The sequence below is a fragment of the Camelus dromedarius genome, chromosome 26, assembly GCF_036321535.1.
Source record: "Camelus dromedarius isolate mCamDro1 chromosome 26, mCamDro1.pat, whole genome shotgun sequence".
Taxonomy (NCBI): domain Eukaryota; kingdom Metazoa; phylum Chordata; class Mammalia; order Artiodactyla; family Camelidae; genus Camelus; species Camelus dromedarius.
Genome location: NC_087461.1, coordinates 3,900,657 through 3,925,196, shown reverse-complemented (window position 1 = coordinate 3,925,196; position 24,540 = coordinate 3,900,657).

The following is a 24,540-nucleotide window of genomic DNA, read 5'->3' as shown; positions in this document are numbered from 1 at the left end:
GCTGTTTGTCTATTTTATGTACAGTAGTGTATATCTGCAACTCTCAAACTCCCAGTGTGTCCCTTCCCACCCACCTCCCCCCTGGAACCTGGCTTTATTTATTATTATTATTACTAATTTTTTTATCCAGTGAAGGTACTGGGGATTGAACCCAGGACTTTGTGCGTGCTAAGCACGCACTCTACCACTAAACTTTACCCTCACCTCCCCCCAGAACCTGGCTCTAAATGAGGAACACTTGCTGTAATTTTCTGGCGTGCTCGTCAGTGAAATGGTTACACAAATGTCCTTGAACGTTGTCGGGTCTCCCCACAGGTGGACTGAGTTTTCCTGGACGTTCCTGCAGCCTGCAAAGCTCTTCAGGCTGGCAACACTGAACGTGGAAAGACAAACTCACTAGCACTGGAGTCGGTGACATTTTTTCACGAAGGACCATATTTTGATGCGGCAGGATTGAAGCCCTGCATTTAATGACCTCTGTGACCCGCGTCTCCCAAAGCGGACTGTATTCGGGCCGCGGTGCGCTCAACCTGCGTTCTAAGTAACAATCACAGACAAGGAGTACAACTTGGTTTTGTTTTTTTTTTTAAATATATGCTAACCAGAAGTTTAGAAGGATGGGGGCTTCAACAATTTTCCCCTCCACCTTGAGCATTCATTTAATTTAGAATATCAAATATTTTAACGTGGACCAGGACAGCACCACGTCCATGCTTTGGAAAGGAACCTGCACGGTTTGTGTGAACATTCACCCACCACCTGATCCACACCCTGCCCAGGGCTCCTAAGAAAGTGTGTGAAAGGTAAAAATCTATCTCCGCCTGCTGGTCTCGGAAGGTTGCTGCCACCTATAGGTGGCTATGAGCATCTGCACATAAGTGATGTCAGGGTGGAGGGCGACAAAACCCACTCCAGGAGCAGAGAGAATAAAAAGGCCCAAAAGGTGAGCATGTGGACTTCAGAGCCACGCAGAGAGCACAGGAAGTCATCCTCTCTGCCTGTGACCCGTCCCTTTCCAACTTCCGCCTCTGTCATATAGAATGTTTAGGGCGCCCAAGGGCCTTTAGGTGAAATCAGGTAATCCGCTCCCAAGATGGGGAAAGGAGAAAACCAAAAGAAAGAAAAAGCAAGCTTGGACATCAGTTAGAATCCAAGGGCTGTAACAGTTCTGAGTTTACAAAAGGGAGCACATAGACACCACCCTGGGCTCATCAGCTCAGCCTCTGTCCGTAGTGCATTTATATTTGAATGTATTATTTTTCAATTAGTTCTTTAAAAATATGTATTTCACTTGTGTTTATCCTATAAATCCTAGAGTCATGAACTGTATTAGGTAGAGGGGACTTTTAAAAGCAATCCAGTCTACCCTATAACCCCAAGAGCCTATCCCGCAAAATCCTGGATGGGGAGTTATCCAGTTATCAAGCCTGTGTGCTATGGTTAATTTTGCATGTCAATGTGACTGGGTCTTGGGATGTCCAGATGTTTGGTCTAACATTATTCTGAGTGTGTCTGTGCGGGTGTTTTTGGATAAGATTCACATTTGAATTCGTACCAAGTAAAGCAGATTGCCCTCCCTCAGGTGGGTGGGCCTCATCTAATCAGTTGAAGGCATGAATTGACCAAAAAGACTGATCGTCCCCCAAGTAAGAGAGTGTTTTTCCTGCTTAATGGCCTTCAGACTGGGGCATTGGCTTTCTTCCCCTTGCTTTTGGACACAAACTGAAACATTGACTCTTCCTGAGTCTTGAGTCTGCTGGTTTTTGAATTGGAACTACATTATGAGCTCTCCTAGGTCCCCAGCTTGGTAACTCATCCTGCAGACCTTGGGACTTGCAAGACTTCATAATCATGTGATTCGATTCCTCATGAACATATATATTCACATCCTATGTGAACCAAGATCAAGCAGTTAGTCTAGTCACCAGCAGAACCAAGAGTTGGACTCAGAAATTTTGCCTCCTCTGTATACATCCATCCATCCTCCAATTTGCCCACCCACTCAGCAAGCGTTTATTGGACATAGCTTACAGTCAGTCATTTTAGGTACTTGAACATTTTGCTTAAAAGAAATACTTCTCAATGATCTCCACGTTGGCAAATCTGGCCATATTCAAAATTTCAACTGGTTACAATATGGTCCGTCCATCCTCTAAGACACTGTATCTGCTGTGTCTCCGCCTCCCACATTAACTACCCTCTCCCTTCTCTGGGTGACATGGACACTGGTGTGTGGTAAACCTCTGGTTTCACCACCTCCTTTTCTCTACCAGCCCCTCACCAAGCATTCTCATCGCCTCTGGGCTGGAAATGCCTTCTGCATGTTGTCACTCAGATTTTATTTCTGACTCTAAACTCACCTCCATGCTCCAAAGTCATATATTCGACTGTTCACTGCTGAGACATTGATTAAGCAGCTTAAATGTAACACGTTCAAAACAGCTCGATTCTCCGCGTCCACCTCCAACCTCCTCCTCCTTCAGCATTCCCTCCCTTAGCACGGGACCAATGTCCTCGAGCAGCTTAAGCCACCATTTCATGTGCCACCTTCCTTCCCACCTTCCCCCAGTGTAGACTTTTCTCCATAAGCCCTGAGCCATCCTCATCGTGCTGAGCCCCGCTCACCTCCCACGTGAACCCCTGCTGGAGCCTCCTACATGGTCACTCAGTTTGCAGTCTTGTCCCTCCACCATCCAACCTCAACACAGCCACCAGGGACCATTTAATATGGAAAGCAGGTCTCGTTTCTCCCATGCTTCGCCAACCCGCCCGCCCTGTCCCAGTCTTTCCCGTTGCAGTTAAGACAAAATCCCTAGCCTGAGCATGTCCATCCGTGATCACGGCCCTTCCCAGCTCTCCACATTCGTTCTGAACCCCACGCTGCCGCTCCGGCCACACTCCAGCCGCGCGGGGCCCTTGATACTCCTCCAGCTCACTCCGTGTCCCTGCCGTGGGTGCTGACCCTCCTCCTCCCTCTGCTGAGAGCGCCCTGGTCCCAGCTCTCCCCGCGGCCACTTCTGCAGCTTCGCTTCCAGGATGACTCCCGGGAGAGGCCCTTCCTGCCTCCTCACCATTGCCCTGCAAATTGTCCCATCGGTTTCCCTCACTTTTCACTTTTCAAAAGTCTGGTTTTTTTTTTTTTAATCATTTACTAGTACTTGCCCCCTCCATGAGAATAAAAGCTCGTCTTGTTCCCAATTACTTCATAAAACAAACTAGATGCTCAATAAATATTCATTGTAACAAATGACTCCCTCGCAAACGTTACTGAAAAACACCGAAACGTTCCTTTTCAGTGTTGCCAGAAACTGACAGCCAAAGGAGAAGAATCTGGACCTGTGTCCCCAGTGAACTCTGCCTCTCCCCAAGCTCTTCTGATACCCTTCATCTTTCTGGGGCCACCTGTTCAGGGCCATGGATTGCCCCTTACTTGGTTTACTGTACATCCCATGATGAAAGAAAGAAGTTTGCCTTTAAATAGTACACATTAGCCCTTCCAGTTAAATTAGGGTGAGATCACCTCCCTGTTTAGGGTCCGTGTAGGACTATCTCACTCTGAGGGGCTATAAATACCAAACCAAGTCACATGGATGGAAGGTTAGCATGGTTGTTGGTGACCCAGTCACGTATCTTCTCTAAATGAACTCGCAAAACCTCAGTGCCTCTCACCAAAGTCAGCAAGCACCCACTTGCGGCTTTAATTCCCTTCAGATTTGTTCCTCTGAAAAACCAAGAAAGTCTTCCTCGTTTCTTTCTGACTCAGAAATCGTGCTTTATCGCCTTGTTTGGCTCTCTGGTCGGTCATTAACGTGAGCTGTGAGGCCACTATTCTCTTTGTTACTGTGTGGAAATTGTAGACATTGTATGAGCACTGGAAAAGGAGCTTTTGCATACATTTGATCATTTCCTGGACGTGTTATCTGGTTTATCTGAACTTGGTGTTCCTCGCTGGTGACAAAGTGTGGCTCACGGCATCTCTCCTTCACCCTGTAAAGGACCAAAGGAAATAATCCTCTATGCAACGGCATTCTGGAGTCTGCAAAGACCAGGTGTAAATGGCTCTTGTTGTGACGTTTTGCCTACAATAGGACGTCTTGAAAAATGACACTGTGGTGTGGTTGAGAGCTCACTGGACCAGGAGACCTTGTGTGTGGCTGAGACATAGTGTCTTGACCTTGAAAATTGGGAACTTGGATGAATTCATCCTGCAGGTTACTGTAAATAAGGCTTCAGGTATTAAAATGCAGTGACAATGTCTTCCCTCTTCTCTCAAAGCCGTCTACGTTTTATTTATAGGAGAGAAACCACGTTCGGTAAAAGCCCATAGAACTGAAACGCTGAATCATTTTATATTTGCTGTTCAATATTTATTTAGAATCCACAGTATGCCAGGCACAATGGTTCAGGCTTTTACAGCCCCGTGTGGCTTAAAAAGCAGTTTTTCTGTATCTTGTGTGATCCTCTCAAGATGGAAGGCAGGACAGGGGTCACCAGGCTGGCTGCACAGGGAAAGGAGTGGAAGGGAGAGAAATTCAGTGAGCTGCCCGGTTTCTCAGCTCTCATTAGTGGGAGTGCAGATCAGATCACACACTCTTAGATTTTTGAACTTATGATCTTTCAGTTTGGGTGGACAGTTACGGGGGCCATTCTCAAGACAGCAACCTTCTAACACAGCCCCAGGGACCTGCAGAGAAAGCTCCGTAAATGGGACAGAGTTACAAAATCACAACCCTCTGGTGCACCAAGAAAATGTAGTTTCTCTTGCCTGTAAAGCTCCTCTTAGGGGCTCCCATTTCCCTTCAGCTGGTGTGGTTCGGTGACTTGAACACTGTCTGCAGTGGTGGAGGTGCGAGAGCCCTGACCTGCTATGATCTTCGCGTGTGTGCTGGGTTTGGCGCTCTGAATTGGCCGGGTCCCCTTCTGGGGCCTCCCGTTGGCGTCTGCGATGATGCTCGCAGTTGGTAAACTTGCGGGCGATTGTTTATCCATGGAGTCTGTGCTGGGTGACCATTCCCTCCAGAGGGCACCTGCCCTCAACAATCACAGGCCTTCCAGCCTCCTCTGGGTCTGGACTATATCTCTTCCTCTTTGTGCTCAAGGCCTGTGTCATTGCCCTCTGGATCCAGCTGCAGGTAAAGAAATCACCTCGGGGGATGGGGGGAAGTTAGTGCTCAAGGGCTAGAGCGCATGCTCAGCACGCACGAGGTCCTGGGTTCCATCCCCCGTACCTCCATTAAAAATATATAACTAAACCTAATTACCACTCCCTCAAAAAAATAAAGTAAAATGAATTAAAGAAATCACCTCTCCACTCACTGCAGCCTCCATACCTGCAGATCCAGTTCCCCTGACCTCAGCCTCCACACGGGAGGGCGCTCGGCCATGGATAGCAGTGACCCATCAGATTCTGTCTCTCTCTCTCTTGAAAAACTGAACAAGGGACTCAGAAACTAGAGCCAGCACAGGCCAGGAGTTTGAGCTGAAAGATCCTTTACCAGGATTGGCACCACTACCAGTCAAAGCCATATGTAAGCCTGAGTCACATGGCAGCAAAAAATCATGAATTATTATAATAGTCACGGCTACTATTCATAAGGTACTAACCATGGCAGGTGCTACGTGGAGCGTTTCACCTGTGTTACCTGTTTAGTTTTTATAACTCCCACCTATATAGATACATACAGATTCAGATCTATCTATATCTATATCTGTATACCTACATCAGTCAATTGATCTATCTATCCATCCATCCATCTGTCGACCATCCATCCATCCATCCATCCATCATACTTATCTATCTATCCATCCATCCATCTATCCATCTATCTAAAAATGTATCCCAGTAGTTTTTAACTGGGAGCAACTTTGTCCCCCAGGGTTATTTGGGAATACCTATCTGGAGACACTTTTGGTTGTCACAGCTTTCAGGGTGAGGTGTGTGCTGCTGGCATCTAGTGGGTAGAGGCTGGGGACACCGCTAAACATCCTGTCAAAGGCACAGGGCAGTCCCCACAGAGAAGAATTATCTAGCCCAAAATGTCGATAACACCCAGATTGAGAAACCCTGACCTCCCGGCATGTAGAAACCCTCTCTGGGGCTGACTGTGACCTGAGGGAATACATAAGCTAACCCTTCAAAGTGAAATCAATTTCCCTTTGTCTTTTTCTCCAAAATCCTGTAAGCCGACATGGCTCCGACGCAGGATGAATCACGTTTAGTTCTGTTTTTATTCTGCTTTAGTTTAAGCCGAGAGCAGCTTGGTACTTGTCTTCTTGACAAACATTCTAAGGGCACTGAGTCTGTAGAGCTGGTTTCGTAAATGGATGGGTTTCTAGCTGGACTAATATGAACAGTGAACTTTGAGAGAGTACTGTCTCCACACACTCCCTTCTTAATATCCCCATCTTACAGGGGGAGAAACTGAGGCTTAGAGCATCATTTACTCAGCTGACACATTTAGTAAATGCCAGAGCTGAAGTGTAAGCCAATTCAACAACCGAGTCTAGGATCCTGACCATCATGCCGTATTGGTCTTTAATATACCAGTCTCACTGGAATTTTTTTTTTCATCATGTTGGTCTGATAATAAGCCTAATATTTTTTTAACTTAAGACAGCATGGGTGGCTGAACAGGGAGGCGCAGAACAAGGAGAACTTCTTAAAGTAAGACGAAAGTGATTTTCCAATGACTTGGGGGAAAAGAGATTATAAACCAATAAAAGTGTCTGGATTGCTCCGGAGCACCGATTTCCGACCCCTTTGAGAAGGAAAACTATAGGAGGATTCACATTTGGCGTAAACTACTCTGCCGCTAGCAAGGGAAACTGGCGGGTCCTCACCTTCTCATATAAATATTGACGGCACCGCACTGCCATTTATTGGATTTTCTGAAGGTTCCAAGTGTCTTGTCCAGAGTGCTGCCTTTTTAAGGATGCTTTATCTGATCACATGGAACTTAAAAAGGAGTTGCTTTTAGGCCCTTGGAGGATTTCAGAGCCACTTCTGGGGACTGCTTCTCTCTGGAGGATTGAGACGGCCTTTGCCCCTTGTTATTGGTTTGCTCTGTGTAGCAACTGGAATAATATGGAATCTTAAGTATTTATTTATTTCATACTGAGCATAAACATATTTATTATATTTCATATCGAGTCCCTCTCCTGGTACATGGGGTGCGAGTCATCTTCCTTTTTCACAAGCATGGAAACAAGGTCCAGCCCCACCTTTTGCCGTCACCGTGAAGTCGAGTTGAGCTCTCCTGGTTCAGGTGGTGCCCACTGAGGACTGTCGCCCCAGACCTGGGTAGTCCCAATGTGAGGAGGGGAAGCCTAGGTCTGGGCGATGCCAGCTGGAGGAGAGAGACTCTCAGATGAGAAATACTAACTGGCCTCAGTTCGTCCCCCTATTTCTGTTGGAAATAGTCACCCTGTGACTTTGAAGGAGAGAGAAAGACCCCAGGAACTGAACCCCTAGGGGACTCAGACAGTCCTTGCAAATGAGACTGGGTCCCTGGGCAGAAATGGCACTGTGATCAGAGGTGAAAAAGCTCAGAGTGTGTGTATGGGAGAAGGAGGAAGAGCTGGGGAGGTCGATGGGATATGGAGAAAGGATCAGAATAAGGAACCAAAAATAAATACCCAAGATTCCATTATTGTTCCTTATTAAATTTTTTGAAGATGGCAGAAATGAGATCCGTCAACTTCTCTTTTCCTTGAGAAAACCAAAACTCTTCTCCACCCCAGCCTAGGAAGAAGAGAGGGCCGACCACTACCCCAGGGGAAAGCCGGTCCACTTTACTGCTGTTTCATGGCGGCAGCCCGAGCCGCCGGGGGTGAACCAAAGAGGGGCTTTTGTTTAAAATTAATGGCTGAGGTCGTCTCTTAAAAGCCTGTCATTTAAATGAACAAAGGAGCAACTGCTTGCTGACAGCAGAGCTGGGAAAATGGAAGCGCTGGGCTTCATGTCTCACCCACAAATCTCCGCGCGTCTACTCACTCCGTTTCTTCCCTTGACCTGTCTCTTTAATCACTTCACCCTTTTCTGCCAAGAAGCACGGCTGTTCCTAGCACGCGCAGTGGCCTTCCTGCCTTTGACAAGAGGTTGCCAGCTACTGCTTGCCCATCCTTCCAGCTGTGCGCCACGGGGAGCGGCCCCTTTGGGTGTGGACCAACAGGTGAACGGAGATTAGGGCAAAGGGGTGGACTGGTCACCGTCTGGAAGAGGCAAGCTCCCCTTCGCCACTTGGAGGTCAAATCCAGCATCTCAGTCGCCTAGCCGTCACAAAGCTTGGAAAAAGCAGAACCATCAGATTATAGCATAGAGTCAGGGTCGCTCTGAGAATACTAAGGGCCATCTTGGTATATGTAAACGTACCATCACTGTGGAATATTCCTTTGTTTTGCTATGTCTGGGAGGTGGGCGGGGAGGGACTTTCCTGTTTTCCCAGTTGTCGCAGCTTTGAAAGCAGCAAAGGGAAGTGAGAAGCCCACAGTGTCTGCTGGACCCCCTCGGAGCCTCCTCAACACAGAGACGTCTGTGTCTCCCCCAGACCTGAGAATCCCCAGCACAGATCGACATGGTCCTGGTCTGAAGTCTCCAAAAAGAGAAGCTCTGTTTCTCCAGCCCTTCCCCCTGGGCTTGGTCTCACTTTGATGTTCCCCTAAGAGGTACATGATGAAGTTTAGGAAGCAAAACAGCGCAGGAGCTGAGAACATGGACGCCAGTCAGATGGCAGGGATCTGTGTGGGACCTTGAAAGAAGTGTGAGCTTCAGCTTCTCCGTCTGTAGAATGGCTGTAGCCGAAAGATTGGCCCCCGTCCCTGAGGAGCCAAATAACTGAGAGACAGGGTTTTGGAGCTTAGAAGCAAAGAGGCAGCTTTATTACTTTGCCAGGCAAAGGAGACTCACAGCAGACTAGTGTCTTCAAAACTGTGAACCCACCTTGGGGATGGGGCCACAGCTCAAACAATAAAGCGTCGATAGCCATCAACAAAATCATTCTCTTCCCATGAGACTCAGAGTGGCGTCACGGTGTCTCCAGGTGACCCATTCTACAGAGGCTAGCGGTTGTCAGCTCTTTCCATCTCTCTATCTTATAAGCACCCAAGGCGTGGTCTGCATGGTAATTCAGGCTACTTCGTAAGGTTACAGTTCTGTGACCATCTCCCTGGAGAAGGACTCAGAGACCAAGCATGACTGTTACTTTCGATGACTGGAATAAAGTAGGAAGAGTAAAATGAATAGCTTTATTTTAACAACAGGCCTGGAGCTGTGAGTAACAACCGGTCAGTCAGGTCAGCTGATCATTTTAAGGGCAAGCATAAGAATAAGCAGTCTGTTAGCCTAAGTGTGGCCATTTTATTAATTCTTCTTCACGGCGATAATAATTTAACATAGCAGTGTTCCTGTGAGGGCTCGATTAGCCCACAGACTCAGCCCTGTGCCTCGTACCTAATACATATGTGATAAATATCGGCTTTATTAGAATTATTATGGCTTCTAACAATTACTCGTAGCAGCACGTGCGCCATGCAATTCAAGTGAGATGGGTTACCAAAGCCAGGCCACGTTGCAAGCTGCCTAACTGTGGCCTCCCACGAGGAAGAGACTTCATACACATCCTGAAGGTGGAAGGAAAGACGGAAGAGGAAAGAGAAGACATGAAACCCTCAGTAAACACTTGATTAAATAGGTGGCAAGGCAGGGACTTGCCCGTAAAAGAATCTGCCAACTCTTGTCCCTCCCTGCTTGTTCTTTTTTTTTTTTTTTTTGATTGTATGATTTCATTTCTATGAAATGTCCAGATTAGGACATTTTAAAAAATATCTTCTTCCTTAAACGTTTACTTAATGTTTACTGTAAGTAGCTTGTGTGTGTGTATGTGTGTGTGTGTGTATGTGTGTGTGTCTGTGTCTGTGTGTGTCTGTGTGTGTGTGTGTGTGTGTGTGTGTGTGTGTATATGTGTGTGTGTGTGTGTGTGTGTATTTACGTATACAGTTGGCCCGTGAACACCTTGAGGGTCAGGGGTGCTGACCACGGGGCTCCCTGCCCTTTCTCAGGGCCTCGCCGCGGGCTTTCCCTTGGGCAGTCAGAGGCCTGCAGAGGGAGAGAGCGCGGAACCTACAAAGGGCGGACAGGATCTGGAGCCTGGAGCGCGCAGAGGAGCTCAGGGCACGTGGAGACAGGACTCCGTGGGGAGAGAGAGAGAGAGGAAGCAGGAGTCAGGGGAAGAGGTTTTCAGAGGGAAGATGCTCAAAGATGCTTGAAAGTGAGGGAGAAGGAGCCGGCGAACGAACGGAGACACCGAAGACATGAAAGGAGAAAAGGTTTAAGTGCTGCCGAGGCGCTGCAGGGCCGCTGCCCGGCCGCGGAGCGGCCAGCTGAGCTGCGAACTAAGGCAACACTTGGAATCCGAAGCGGGGAGTGAAGCTGACACCAGCCTGTTTCCCCCGTTCAGATCACATCCTTACCGTGCTCTTCATTCATCTCTTCATTGAGGAGTTTCCTCTTTTAGAAGCTTTCCCAGAGCTGCTTTGGAAACACCGAGGTCGCCTCCTCCGGCGTGCACTTCTGGGCACTCACACGTAAACGTGCTCTCCGTCTCCACCAGGACGGCACGCTCCTCCCCGGGGCCGCGTCTGCGGGAGGAGATTTCCACGCCGAGCCTTGGAGACTTGGCCCCATTATCCTTTCCTGTTTGCTTGAAATACCTTCATCATTTCTCCTTTGAAAAACTCCTTTCTTTATTTCTTTCCTCATTTTAATTCATATGACAGACGATCTGGTCCCCACCCAGCAGAGTCCAGTAGAAACCTTCATAAGGAAAAGAGATTTATTTACTTATGTTTTAAATGGAGGCCCTGGGGGTTGAACCCGGGACCTCGCGCATGCTAAGAATGTGCTCTACCGCCCCCCCCCCCCCCAGGAAGAGAGATTCATAGGTACTTAAATTGTGCAAAATTCTTAATAAAGAGGAGTTAGCTCAATGGCTGGCTTGAATGAGGGATTTCTTTTTTGAATCCCCCCGTTGTCACGCCCTAGAGTGTACTTGGAGATACCTTTGTAATACTAATTGAGTGTCTTCTGTAAACCTTGCATTTTACATATGTTATGGAATTTAGTCCTCACAATAAACTTGCAAATATAGGTTATTAACCCATTTTATAGATGAAGAATGAGGTTCCCAGAACTGAATTTCCCACACTCAGAACTGGAATTTAATGTAGGTCTATTTACACTACAAAGACTACCCTCTCCCTGCACTTTCTAACACAAGACGTGTATTCCTGCCCAGTTAACTGTGGACCAACATTTAAGTATACATTTAACGACACCAAGGGGAGTGTGTTATTTTAAGGATTTCTCAGAGTTCTTTTTTGTGAAAGCACTGTTCTTTTTATTCCTCTTTTACAATCTTCTAGACTTTTCTATGTTGATTATACAAATATGCAAACAATCTATTTGTGACCTTCTCCATTCTGATTTTCTTGTAGCTGAGCACTTATTTCCTCGTCTTTTCTTTTCACCAGTAAAACAAAAATATTGAGTCTGCCCTGTCACCCTTAATTAGCTGAGGTAGCCTCTGTTGAAACTGTTTACTGCTCACTTTTTACCCAGAACAAAATTGGAAAAAATAGAAAGGTATTTATAGTTTTATCTCCTTTTCACAGAGACCCATTAATCATGCAGAAATATATTTCTAAGCTTCTTATTGTGCAGTTTTGCAAGTTACAGTAACGGTCAGCCCTCTGCGTCTGTGGGTTCTGCATTTACAGACTCACACAACCAAGGATCAAAACTACTGGGGGAAAAATCCAGAAAGTTCCAAAAAGCAAAGCTGAAGTTCTATTTACATAGCATCAACATTAGGTGTTATAAGTAAAGAGGAAATGATTTAAGGTACACGGGAGCGTGTGCATAGGTTATATGCAAGACTACATTGTTTCATATAAGCGTCCTCTGATTTGGTACCTGCTGAGGTCCTGAGGATACTGAGGGATGACTGCAATCACATTGCTTAAGAATTCGATTTTGGTAACCAAGATTTGTAAACATAAACGTCTTTGAAAAATGCCGGGAGATACTATTTAAGTCTTCATTAGAATAGATAAGAGTGATGGATTCATTACTGGCTAATCTTTTTGCCAGTCCTGTAGGTAAACCCATGCAGTGTAAGACATAGAATATTAAAATCTATCACAGATACGTTATAAATACGTAAGGAAAACATCTTTCAACAGCTGTGTGCCATTTTATTGTTACAAGAGCCTTGCCGACGTGACATTAATAAATCTGGTGCCATAATACGGCCCCTAAATTGGTTGTTACTGGTAATGAGGGAATAATTTGGAAGTAAATAGTCTCTGGCAAAACTGAAGTTGGCTATTTATTTCAGAGTTGATTAATTAATAATTGTTCATTAACCAACGCTAAATGCCTCACGTGTTGTGTTTGCCTCTTTGCCAAAAAATATCGGTGCTTTATTTTGGTGCCAATGCTAATTGTTAATTACTGCTCTGGGACCCTGGAAATTGACTGGCGCACAGAAGTTGACTAGCTGCTTGCTTTCCTAAAGGCTTTGCAGGAGTGGGGTGGGGGGAAGCTGCAGACCCTTGAGTCTTGCTTCCAAGACCTTGTGTTTTTATGCAGAATGTTTGGGGCCCTGGGGCTAAAGTTTGGAAAGCTGCAGAAAGAGTGTACAGGAAAACTATTCATGGTTAGAGCTTTGGGAATGTTTTCATGAGCTGAGTCTTAAATAAACTGAAGTCATTCTTAATTGAATGCACTCACAGTCTGTTTCGAAGAGGAATTTCACCAGGGTGTGGTTAATACCCCATTTGCTGGTTTTGTTGTCATTGAATATTTTGACTACTAGGACCTAATTGCACCTTAAGCCTTGGAACAGTCCCAAACAAAGAGTGACATTTTCAAATGGTTCAGGGAAATCAGTGAACTTCCATAGCTGTTTTCCTATTTGTGGCCAGAACTGGAGGAGACCGCGTTTCCACTGAAGGGCACACAAACTCACCTGATTTATTCCTTGGCAGCTAACAAAAGCATAGATATTGGCATGGGGGGTCTTGTGTGATAACATGCTTCAGAACTTTTTTCCGGAGTGCAAAGTGTATACATTAGTTTTAAATTTCTTTGCAGTTGTAAGCATTTTGATTAGCTGCATTTTTTAGGCTTAAAAAATGTATAGAAATGTAAATGTAAATAGAAATGTAAATTTAATCATCATCCTTCTTACACATAATATTTAGAAAAATTAACCCTAAGTGTTTGTGACCATGTCAATGAGTTTCTTCCACACTCTTTTGATGGACTGACTTGCTTGTTAAATAGAATTACAAATCCCTTGTGGAAGAAATACAAGGGGTGTGTGTTTAATTCTTTGATCCAGGAGCAGATCCAGTAATTGAACAGGGGATTGTCTATTCTATTCTGAAAGGTTCCCAGGAACAGACATTTCATCCCCTGGGAGCCTGTTTCCATGTCAAATCCAGAAGTCCTTAACAGTGTCTTATTCAAATCCTTCTTGCTTCACCCAAAACTTCGCTCTCTGTGGATAGTGAGAACAGTTGGGAACCAATCTATTTATAATAATCTTTCAGATTCTTAAGGACAGTTATTAAAATTTTCTTCAACTTTCTTCTCACCCAGCTAATTAACCCAATTCTTTGAACCTTTCCTTGTAAGACTTCACATGCCTTCAAGCCTCGTTTGCATAGCAGTTCGGTTCTAGAGCTCAAATTATTTCAAGGATACTCACCAGGAATTTGGCCTTGAGACATTAGAAAGGGTGTCAAGAATTTCCAACTAAGGGTTTCCTACTGTGATGACTTAATAAATCCACGTTAGCAGCAGGGTGCTGAGATTGACCAGATGCCCCTTGGGCCAGGTGAAGTTGTCATGAACTTATATTTTTATGGCAAACAGAGCTTCCTTCATGGAGTCCAAATATTGTGGAGAAATTTACATTCTCAACAGATGACATCACCTCAGCCTGCATTCACTATACTGTCATTGTTACTGCTGGCTTCTCTTCTGAAAGTAGCTTTTTTTCCCCCCAAATTGATTTATCAAGAAGAGTCCACTGGTTGAGGGAACTGACAAAATAATTCACATCGGAAGAAACTGAATTTAGGAAGCTGGTGACAGAAGGACCCAGGAAGGACTCCCCTCAGGGTTTAGCGTCTGTCCATGGACGCAGGCTGAAAACGCGAGGTCCCTGTCACATCAGTGGCACTTATCTTAATAATATTCCATCCATGCCACTCTTTGTGTTTTAAGAACAACATAGCAGTTGCAATCACATCACAAACTTCTATTTTTGTCATTATACAAACATTACATCTGCGTTTGAAATTAGTGAGAAAATGCGGATAAATTAGAAGAAAAGGAAAAAACATCATGCTAAGTGTAAGTGGTCTAAACACCCCAATTAAAATGCAGAGACTTTTTTTTAAACTAGATACGATAACAAGACCCAACACAGGCAATCTATGAGAAATGTACTTTAAATATAAATATATCTATAGGTTAAAAGTTAAAGTATGGAGAAGATACTCCATACAAACAGTCATCTTAAGAAAGATGTGCTTGCCCCATCAGTATCAGATGACATAGACGTTAAGACAAGGAATGTTACCAGGGCTAAGGAGTTCCATTTTATCATCATAAATGAATGTCTCAATCGATAAAATGTAATAATACTGATTTTGCAGGAGCTTAAAAAAATCCTTTCAAATATATGAAGCAAACACTGATTATACAGAAAGTAAAGATAGATGGATCGTTTTTATAATTTTTCTCTTTAGATTTTCTTCTTTTTTTCCCAACCTGATTTATAAGAGCTCTTTACTTATAATTTTATAAGAGACAATTTGTCTATTACATATATGATAAATATCTCCAGTTTGTTCCATGTCATTTCATTTTGTGTGCTCTGCTGTCTTTGTGAAGCTTTCCTTTCTGGCTGCTGGCTTTGCCATCATGCTTGGAGCATACTTTCTTATCCTGATGCTATAAATTTAGTTATTATCACATTGTGGTTTTCTTCTAGAAGATTTTTGATTCCATATAATTTTTCCTCTTAAATATTTAAGATTTTTGGAATTTAAATATTTCTCAATTCCATGTAATTTTTACTTTTAAGTATTTATTTTTGGGGGAATTTTTCCTTTGGAATATAGTATGTGATAATAATCTAACCTTACTTTTAACTAATCATTAATCTTTTCAGTGCTGTTGGACATCTGTCTTTTCACAGGTTTTTTACAAGCTGAAAGGTGAGGACTTTCCTTCCTCCAGCCTGCCTTTTCTGTCAAACACTTACTGAACAGGTATTAAACACCAGGAGGTATGCTTGGCACTGGGGGTTGGGGAAAAAAAAAACCAAATTAGTTGTCTTTGAGTTAGTGGTGTTTTAGAAAACAGAGGGTCAGGTACTAGCTGTATGAGCAAAATGCTGCACAGCCAATGACAAGGAAATGACACTCTGCCAGGGAGCAGTTGTAAGTGACATTTGATCTGACTCAGAAAGGAGGATAAAGGGGAAGGTCATAGTTGTTTCAGGACCTGGAGAATGACTGCATGGACAGGGGCCACCTGGGGCTGGAATCCAACCCAAACTCCTCAATGCGCCAAGTGCCCCAGCACAGGGATGCCCTGCGCTGGTGGGAGGGACATTTTCCTGATTTGCACAAACACCCTGTATGCGTTATCAATTGCCTTAGAGGAGCCTGTGTAAACGCAAGGATTTGGGAATAAGCATGACATATTTGAGGAAGGCTGAGACGCCAGTGCAGTTTAAGCTTGGGCGGCAGAGAGAACCATCCTCGGGGAGACGGTTTCAGAATCTCTTAGGGCACCTTCGAGATTGGGGAGTCCACCCTGTAGGCTGCATTTTTCGTGTTAGAAGATGACAGCTGAACCTGCATGATTGGTTTTGCATTTTAGAAATCATGACCCTAGCGGCAGCCTGGAGAGCCAGGCAGTGATCAGGAGGAGAGCCCAAGGCCAGCGGCCGCGGGGTTTGTCAGAGGCTGTGAGTAGCCACGGCCAGAGACGCTGAAGGTTCAAATCTATAGAAATGGTAAGAAACGCCAAGTTTTGGGAGCAATTTCTGAGGCTGAATCAGCAGTACTTACATTCCTACTACAAAGGTAGGGGCGGCAAAGAAATCAGATAGTTTCCCTTGTCATCCATCCAATGTCTGGGCTTCAGAAAGGACCTCGTTTTAGTTTGAGGTTGCAGTTAAGACAAGCTCAGACTTCGCTGGGACCCAAGTGTCTGACCCTTTGTATGTTTCATTACCACCCGTAAGACGTGTATCTTAATGAGCTCCAAGCTCTGTTCATCTTATAGACATGACCGGACCTTTGAGGACTTTACAAACTAGTGGAAAATTTTTTCTTTTAATGCTTACTATTTTTTATAGTACTGTTGTGTGTCCCAGAAAATCCTTTCTCTTAATAGAGATCTATTTAAGGTGCACTCAGTCCTTGGGTCTTAGAGCCTCGTGGCCTCACAACCCAAGTTCAATGTCATCTGAAAACATTTCTCTCTCATGGCTTCCGTGTCCCCCCCATACCTCTCTGACTGGCTTCATAATTGAAGACTTTAATTTATTCACCACACAGTGTCTCTGCCCTCCTGCCATCTGTAATTTATGCCTTTTGCACTCGGCTGCCTGGTGTTCTTTAATTCTGCTTTAAAAAATGACAAGAGTTTTGTGACCCACTTGGTAGGAATCACCCCATTAAAAATATTGTTATGCATAACGGTGTTTAGAAAAAATTCCCAGCAGTGAATTTCAGTTTTGTAAGATAATGTTCTTTTTAGCACGACCCAGCTGGTGGCTACAGTTATCATTCATATGACAAAACAAAGATAACAGGAGCCCCAGGGAAAGAAGGCTGACCTCCCAAGAGAATGCTTGAGTTCAGGTCTGAATAATCCGTTCAGCCAAACAGAAGGAAGCAGCAACCAACATGGATTTTTTTGTTTTTCTTTTTAACATTTTTTATTGATTTATAATCATTTTACAATGTTGTGTCAAATTCCAGTGTAAAGCACAATTTTTCAGTTATACGTGAACATATATATATTCATTGCCACATTTTTCTCTCTGTGAGCTACCACAAGAACTTGTGTATATTTCCCTGTGCTGTACAGTATAATCTTGTTTATCTATTCTACATTTTTGAAATCCCGTCTATCCCTTCCCGCCCTCCACCTCCTTGGCAACCACAAGTTTGTATTCTATGTCTATGAGTCTATTTCTGTTTTCTTTTTATGCTTTGTTTTTGGGACCTAATGAAACTTACAAGCTTCTGCACAGCAAAGGAAACCATAGGTAAAACAAAAAGACAACGTACGGAATGGGAGAAAATTTTTGCAAATGAAACCGACAAAGGCTTGATCTCCAGAATATATAAGTAGCTCATACAACTTAATAAGAAACAACCAAACATCCCAATCCAAAAATGGGCGGAAGACCTAAACAAGCAATTCTCCAAGGAAGACATACAAATGATCAATAGGCACATGAAAAAATGCTCCATATCACTAATTATCAGAGAAATGCAAAGCAAAACTACAATTCTCACATCAGTCAGAATGGCCATCATTCAAAAATCCACAAATGACAAATGCTGGAGAGGCTGTGGAGAAAGGGGAACCCTCCTACACTGCCATGGGAATGCAGTTTGGTGCAGCCACTGTGGAAAACAGTATGGAGATTCCTCAAAAGACTAGGAATAGGCTTACCGTATGACCCAGGAATCCCACTCCTGGGCACATATCCAGAAGGAACCCTACTTCAGGATGACACCTGCACCCCAATGTTCATAGCAGCACTATTTACAATAGCCAAGACATGGAGACAGCCTAAATGTCCATCAACGGATGACTGGATAAAGAAGCTGTGGTATATTTATACAATGGAATACTACTCAGCCATAAAAACCAACAACATAACTCCATTTGCAGCTACATGGATGTCCCTGGAGAATGTCATTCTAAGTGAAGTAAGCCAGAAAGAGAAAGAAAAATACCATATGAGATCGCTCATATGTGGAATCAGACATGTTTTTTTACCCCAGAACAGGATCCCTGCGTGCTAAAATGTGCAGGCTGTAGTGTCAGAAATTGACCTCTCTTTTTCCTCAATATATCTTTTCAGCAGAGTACACACATTGATAACTAAAACATCAAGAGTGTCCCAAGAAGTGCTGAGAAATGATGTCTTTTATTTTATCTTCTCTTTGAAGATCTAACCAACACTCTTGATTTCCTGGCCGCAATGTCTTTCTTGGATAATCTGGGTGATGTGAAATAGAGAAGGATGTGGAAGACACTACCTGGCTGACCAGCAAGACCAGTTCCTTTCCTTTCCAGACACACAAGTGATGTGGTCCTTGGACAGGCATTTAGCCCACACCCCCCATCTCTCTGCTATGAAGCGGAGTTTTGGCCAATGGGAAGCAAGGAGTGGATGCTGTTTCTGAGCTGAAGATGATGCAAGAAAACGGATGTGGGTGTGAGGAGGGCTGTATCCCAGGTCTCAGCTGAGCCCCTGGGACGTGCCCGCCAAGTGTGGGCCCTTGGCTTTGCACAGGAAAGAATTTGAGTGCGAGCCGCCGCTGAGTAAAGGCAGATTTATTTACTGCATAGAGTGTAAGGCAAGAGAAAGGCAAGGAAAGAGGCGTGGGAATTGGGTGCTCAGGTTAAAGTAAAAGTAGGTGCACACTCCATAGACAGAGTGCAGGCCGTCTCCAAAGAGGAAGGAGTGAGAAAGGACTGCTAGGTGTGGTGGTGTCAGTTTTTATTGGCTCAGTAGATTCACAGGCCTACAGGTGCGACCATTCCAACTGTCCTGGGGAAGGGGGCTGGGATTCCTAAGAATCGGGCCACCACCCATTCTCTGGCCTTTTGTAGTTAGCCTTGGGACTGTCATGGCGCCTGCGGGCACGTTATTTATTACGCTGTTACAATGAGCATATAATGAAGCTCAAGTCTACTAGAAGTCAAACTTCTTAATCCTCAAGGCCAACTTAGAGTTGAATCTTCCACCACGTTGGTGTTAAATTGCTGTCATGCCTTGAAGTGGCTGTGCCCTGCCCCCTTCCTTCCTGTCTCAGACCCACAAAACCTGCCACTGTCTGATGGGCTCTGCTATTTTTCCTCTCACCAGCTTGACCCAACTACAGAGCCTCGAAGCTTTTGTTCAGTCCTATCCAGTCACGAGACTGAGGGAGCCTGGGTCTCTGAATCAGTGCCTGGAGGGCAGCCCCTGGTCTGGGCTGAACTGTGTTCCCCTCAAATTCCTATGTTGATGACATAGCTCCTGGTACCTCAGAATGTGGCCTACTTGGAGATCCGGTCTCTTAGGGAGAATCAAGTTCAAGTGAGGCCATCAGGGTTGGTCCTAACTCAGTATGGATACAGGAGAAAACGGGGTACATGGCAACAGGATGGCCATGTACCAGGTCTCGGGAGGGTCCCCAGGACACGCCCTGCCAAGTGAGGGTCCTTGGCTTTGCAAAAGAAAGAATTCAAAGGGGAGCCGCAGTTGAGTGCAGGTGGATTTATTCAGAGAGAAAGTACTCAGTTTGATGGAGTAACATTTTGGCAACCGTGTTGGAAACTTTCTAAAGGTTTGGGAAGAGAAAGTTCTTTGTGCTGGAGGTACAGCTCTTTGCCTAAGTTTGAGGTTGTTTCAAAATAAAACAGTTCTTAAAGTTATCAGGTGCATTTTACAGATGAAGGAACAGGGCCCCCAAGTGCGTGAGGTCGCCCAGCCAGCGTGGGGTAGCTCCGGGCGGGGGTCCTTGCTTCACGGGTTTCTTTTATGCAACATTTTCACTAGATCTAGAGGGGTGTGAGATGAAAGCACGTAGTTTCATCCGGAGGTAAATGCAGGTGTAGAACTTCACTGCATGTCATCTCTGTGTGCCCCGATCCCAGGAATGAATTGATCAAGCCCCCACGGTCGTCTAAGGAAACACTCAGTGCCGGCGTTCTGTGACTCCACCTTGGAAAAAGCCAAGACATACACACCAATGCTTTGGGGCTGAAAGGTCCAAGAAGACATCTGCTTTCGTTCCGTTTTCTGCCAGGTTTATCAAGGAGAGACGCGGTTACGTTACAAAGCAGTGGATCTCCTTTTACTGAAAACCATGAGTGGTCTGAGTGTGGCGGTTGGGGATGGTGGTTAAATTATTCATCATGACAGAGATAATTATCTTCATACAGGAGACAGAAGCCCAAATGCCTTGTAGGAAGTCAACTTGAGAAATTGCTCCCCAGCGATAATGAGGGTAATAAGATGTGTCCCAGACCCTGTTCATAAGCTCTGCTTTTTTGCAAAAAAAAAAAAAAAAAAAAAAAAAAGTGTCCTGGGCTGACAGATGTCTGATTAACAAAATTAAGGAGAGATTTGGCTGCAGCCTTAACCCCTCCCCTGGGCCTTCCAGTTTCTGGGTTGATTAACTTTTCAGGTCAGATTTCTCTTCCCCGTCTCGCTCTTTATCATTTGTACTTGAGCCGGCTTGATGGTTTTCTGCCACGACAGGGGCCGGGCTGCGCACCCGTCTCCTTCACGAGAGGGCGAGCTACTCCAATGCCAGCTACCCTGTCATGTCTCCAACACGAGGCAAAAAACACTCTTAGTATCTCGTCACCTTTCCCTTCAAAGCTTCATACTTGGCTCCAAAACAGAAATACAAGCGGTGATATGGGAAAAGTGGCAAATGTGTTTCAATGCAAACCTGTGTGTGACTTAATCCCGGGAGCTTTTTGGTGTATTTTAGCTCATTGGCGCATATTTTGGTAGTGGGGGCAGTGGAGGTGGGCAGGGTAGTTCAGAGAACAAGCTCTCCTTTTGGATAAAAGGAGCAGTGGTGTTGGAACCCGGGGAGGTAGGGGAGCGGCCATTGCCACCAGCGCTGTTCTTGTGTTATAGCTGAGGACCTGAGACTCGGTATTGCTAAGTGACTTTCCTTAAGTCAGAGAGCTAGACCAGAGTGGAGTTTTGACTTAAAAGTTGGGTATTTAGAGTCAAAAATGCCAATCACCGATTGGCGCATTTACAAAGAATTGAATCGATTCACCAAGGGTAAATACTGGGTTGTAAGTGATATGGCGATTAAGTCCAACTCAGCTGATGCATCACACAAACCATGACTATCCCTTGCACTCAGCCATTCTTGTCCTTGGATACATAGTTTAAGGCTAAATTATATAAGTGTGTATAAAATGAGCTCCTTTACAGCCAACGCAGAGGAGCAAAATACACTGATTTTTCTGCCGTGGCGGGAAACATCTAGAATGGCCCCAGATGATATTTCGGCTTTGGCAGTGCATCCGAGAAAGGGGAAGAGGGCAGAACAGTGAACAGTGATTTGTGGAATACAAATTTCAATTTCAAAACTTCGTATCAAGAAGAAAAAAAGTATAAAAAATAAAATGTTAGACATTGGTTGAAATTAAGTGGAGCCAAGCCAAAGTAAGGCAAAAATTTGTCCTATTCTTATTTTTAGCTTAACATGTAAACCAATATTTGTGTTCATACCGATGCCCAGAAGAGAATGATCAGAAAGGATCTGAACGCGCATCTGCTGGCTTGAATGTGAAAGGCTCGCTCGCTCTCGGGAGAAAATGCAGACGTTGCCATTCTCAGTCCCTGGGCCAGTTTTCTCACCATTGAGTTTTAGTCCCTGGGCAAGTCTTGTCACCAGTAAGGGCTCCAATGTTCCCACGACAAAATGAGGAATTGAAATAACGCCTAAAATTCCCTAGAATTCCACGTTCTAAGGCTCCATGGCTTTATAGCTCAATGAAATAAATTTTATGAAAAAGTAGCAGAAATTGACAAAGAAAAAAGATCTATTGTTTCCAAACCATGGATAGCAAAAAAAAAAAAAAAAAAAAAAAAAAAAAGAATGAAAACCAGGACCCTAAATGAATTGCCTGCCCAGGGGATTATAAACTGCAAACAGTCCAGCCAGCAGAGCTTCCATAATGATGATCACCCACATGTTTGAAATCTGTGTAAACTCTGGGCTCAATCCTTCTGTCTAGATTTTCTCATTTTCCTTCTCCAGGAGGCAAAGATGGTTCACCTAACAATGTCTATGTTCTCGTGAATATTACAGAACCATTCTTGGGCCTGCCATTTGAAAAGGAAATAGAAATACACAGATGGTCTACAAAAGTGCTTGAAGTGTGGAAATACAGAAGAACGTTCAGGCTTCGGTTGTCATAGTTCATTTATCTCATCGGAACAAAAGAGAAAAAAAATTCTCTGACGGTAGATGGTATTAACTGAAAAGAGACATTTAGGCAGTATTCTTTGGTGTATTTTTTTTTACTGTCAATTTTGTGTTTTTGGATTGTTGAGAAGACAGGCAAATAGAGATGTTATAGAAGTATTTCAACCATGTGAAGGAAAAAAAAGGATGCAGAGATGGTTATCCTTGCCTGTCTAGAACTTCCAAACACCTGAACTCTTTTTTGAAAAATTCTTACTTATTAACTATTTCTTAATTAATTTTTTGGGGGTGGAGGTAATTAGGTTTATTCATTTACTTACTTAATGGAGGTACTGGGGCTTGAACCCAGGATCTTGTACACACTAGGTATGCACTCTACCACTGAGCTATGCCCTCTCATGCAAGCGTTTGAACTCTTGAAAGGTAACTACGTACTAATGAAGCCAGAATGAAGGGAATTTCATCTTCATCCCAGCTGACGATCTACAGATCATTGAATCCGTTAAGCCCTGCCATGTGATCGAAGTTTCTATGGCATTGACCCAGATATTCTGGTTCATCAAAATACTAAATCCTTCCACAAAACACAAAATTACGTTAATATGATTTATGTCACCCGTCAGCCAGTGGGCTGATGCTTCGGTGAGATCTTGATTAGGGAAGAATGTAAAATGGCTACAACCCTCACTCATTTGCATTCGGTTCAAAGGAAAGGGCCCAAACGGAACTAAATAGGCAGTTAAGTACAAGAGAAAGATTTTTTCTTTTTTGCTTTTTATTAAGCATGAAAGCGAAACAACTTGCCAAGAATGTGCATGACATGATTTTAGGACTAGAAAGCAAATTTGGCATGAAAAAAAATTCCAAACTGATCCTGTTAATTATGTTTCTTATGAATAAGGAAATTTAATAATCTCCATCTCCCAATACATCAATCTCAAATTTGGTACTTTGAATTATTCCTGTCTGATGGTGTTGAGTGGTGCATTTTTTAAACACATGCAATTTTTTTTCCTCAAAGGAAGAAAAGGGATAGAAACTAGCATTCGTGTGGTGTCTTTTGATATTTCTTTTTTATTAGCCTCATTTTACAAGTAAAAAAGTGAAGCTGAGGGAGTCTAGTGCTAATCTTAGGAAGAAGTAAAACAGAAATTTAAACCCATGCTCATCTGTCTGTGAAGCCCTCCTTGCCATGCTGCCTTCTCTTCTTTTAATAACTTGTGCAAAATATTTCATTTGACCGATACAAATCCAGAAATGGTACTTTTGACAGAAAATGCTAATCTTGCTAATATTCTATACACTATTTCCTTGGACACGATTATGGGTTTGCAAATATCTCTCCCTCTCAGACAAGTGATGTGTGTTTCCCTCAGGTTGAGCTAGGTAGCATTTTCATGTGATTATGCAATTTCACGTGTCCAGTCAGAGCAAGAAGGCAGGGAGTATGTGCAAGTCGCACCATGTTACTTGAGAACAGCTGGTCTGAACAGATGACTGGTTGGTAGTAACTGTTTGTAAGAAGCCTCTGTACATTTATCACTTATCCAAGTTTTCAGATGTATGAAAAAGAGCTGATATGAGAACTCTGGGAAATTATAGAAGAAATGCTATTAGATTTTAGAGCAAAGATCACAGAGATTACTAGAGCAAAATGAGACGCTGTGATGATGAAGAGGAGTGGAGAATACAGATAAAAGGCACAATGATTAGGCATGAGAACGTATCACACAGATGTTCCAGGAATGACCAGTCAACCAGTCGTAATCAAAATGGAACAGCAACTTGTAAGAAAGATTAAGTCAAAGCTGTGACTCGCTACAAAGTTGGGCACTATTCTCATATAGTGCATAAATCTCGTTCCATCTGATAAAATATTTTCTTTCCTCTTCAAAAGAAAATAGCTTGCTAAAGAGAAATCTAGGTCTTCTGAGTAATTATCAACACATTTCGGGGACAGGCATTTAACAGAATCTTCTTGCCTCTTCCAAAACCTCTATTTACTAACAAACGTCTCGATACGTCCTTTCAACCGCTCAGTAATTGGCCTTTCAAAAGTATTTTTGTCTAAGATGACTTTGTTAATTGTGCTTGTAATGAATGAATAAAACACAAACATACAAATGTTAATATTCCATTAATAATGATTAAGCTCCACTATAAGGGTGTGTGTTGTGATGAATTCTGCTGGCATCGTAGTAAACTCATTTTCAAAGCACAGTGTTCCTGAGGGCAATTCACAAATGAGATCTAGTTTGTTCAGTA